The sequence below is a fragment of the Canis aureus genome, chromosome 16 (genome assembly GCF_053574225.1).
Source record: "Canis aureus isolate CA01 chromosome 16, VMU_Caureus_v.1.0, whole genome shotgun sequence".
Taxonomy (NCBI): domain Eukaryota; kingdom Metazoa; phylum Chordata; class Mammalia; order Carnivora; family Canidae; genus Canis; species Canis aureus.
The window spans coordinates 53,028,059-53,030,207 of NC_135626.1; the positions used below are offsets into that span (position 1 = coordinate 53,028,059).

The window sequence follows — 2,149 nt, forward strand, 5'->3', positions numbered from 1 at the left end:
GATGTGGCTAAAATTATTCTGTAGTGATAAAAATGAAGTCAACATCATTATCCAAGTCCCTAAGGACACTGACGGTGATAAAAAATAAGTAATAACAAATATCTTCTGCAAACTCAAAAGTCAGTGAGAGGTTCAGCTACCATCATCAAAAATATAAATAGACAAAAGCAGTGGAATCTAAGAGAAAATAAAGAGTGAAGATCAGCTACTTAAGATGTCAAAGGAGAACTTTTCTAGCTGAGACAGATTCAGTTAGCTACTTGAGGGATGTAAAAAAAGAGACATAGTAGTGAGGGAATTCCCACAATTACATCAGGGAGAACTCTCAGCCAATAACCACAATGCCATGATACCTCTGATCCCCACCTGAGAGCCTAAAAGCCAGAGCTCCAAAAGAATATAAATGTTTGGCCTCCTACTCACCTGTGTCCAGAATTTCTACACTTTTTGTAAATATTAGTCACTATTTGAATTATATTTCATACTAAAAACTAGAAAAAAAGGGGTACTTGTTTTCTTTTGGGTGTTCTAGAATTGATTTAGCTGATGTTTTAATATGTATTGTGAGTTTAATCCCATTGGTTTACATTTCCTTCCATTTGGGAAGCCAATAGGTACTTAAAAGAAAAAAAAGATAGTCTTGATTAGTTAATCACTATTCTTTTTGTTCTATAATTTTTAAAAGTAAATTTTAAACCACAAATCTATCGTCTTATTTTAAAAATGGACTTATTTATTTGAATTCCCCTTCTACTTTTTTGTGCCATCTTTGGGAATAGATATTTCCTCCTATTTTTTTGTCTCTAACATGTGAGAAACATAGCACATTTGCGTTGAATTTTCTGTTTCCTAATAACAGCCACATCTCCACATTTTTATGTAATCCCATTTCCATGTTAGTAGTAGCTCACTAGAGTCAGAAAAATCTTTTCATACTTGTTAATTATGCCGTTATATTTCATGTCTTTCCTCTCTTTTCCACCTTCCTTTTCCCCCTTGATTTCCTTTCTCTTTTCTAAGTGTTAAGGTTTTGCTGCTATAAGCAAGGAACACTCTTGGGTGTTGAATACATAAAGTTAGGTAAGGTATACTTTTCTGTCCTTCAAAGTATCTTCTTTGATTTAGTATGATCTTGTAGATGAAGTATGTAAGGCCTATAAAATACCCTACTAAGGGGTTAGATATTGTATTTGGTATGTGACCCATTCTTTCCACGCCAGACTGATTACATTCACTTTCCTCTTCACTAATTTTCCAGAAGCAAAGTCAACAGGCCAAATAACTTGTTCCTTAAATTAGAGGAGATTTATTGCTTAAAACTCTTAGGACACTTGTTACAACCAGAAGCCCATCTATCAGCAAAGACAGCATCCCAGATGCTTTTGCTCTATATGATCTGCCTGGCATCTAAATTATAGTAAAATCCTAGGAAGGACATTCCAAAATGAGGAAACAGTACGCATGAAGGCATGGAGGTGAGCAATAATAAATTACTGAGCACTTAGTAAGCGCCAGGCAATGCTCTAAGCACTGAACGTATATTATCCATTAATCATGTAAACAACCTGATAAGACACAGGCACAGGGAGGGTGAGGGACCTATCCAATTTCATACAGCTAGTAAGTGAATGGTCACACTTTGCACTAAGCACCTGACTGTTGCTTAATCTTGCTTCTGATCTTGGGAATAGGATGGAAGAAGTGAGGCAGGGAGAATTTGAGATAGTTTTCAAATATTTTTGGTTTGGGTAACATAGTATCAATAATGAAGATAGGAAATATAAGAAGAAGGAGTTTGGAGGGAGAATAAATACAATGCTGAGCATGTGGTTCTTATGGGGTATTTAGCTGGAAGTAGCCAGTGACAAATGAGTGTTTGAAACTCAGGTTTGGTAAGTCTAGAGATAAAACTCGGGGAGCCACCAGCATATGTAACAGGATATGTTGGGGTGGCTACTATGGAGAGTATACAGAAAAGGAAGAGAATCCGTGCAGAGATGAAGCCTTAAAGATCATTATCATACAAAGGGTAAAAAAAAAAAAAAAAAAAAAAAAGAAGGGAATCACAGAAAGAAAGTAAGTAGTTCAAAAAGTGAGAGAAAAACAAGGAAACTGTATAGAATTAAAGATCTTCTTTATGTCTTATGGT

At 35.4% G+C, this 2,149-nt stretch overlaps 1 long non-coding RNA gene across 1 annotated transcript in view; it reads right to left on the bottom strand.

The window, feature by feature from the left end:
- The window catches only part of LOC144286924 (uncharacterized), a 1,061,786-nt gene that overhangs the window by 806,121 nt on the left and 253,516 nt on the right, over positions 1-2,149 (bottom strand). The gene's annotated exons all lie outside the window — the stretch shown is intronic.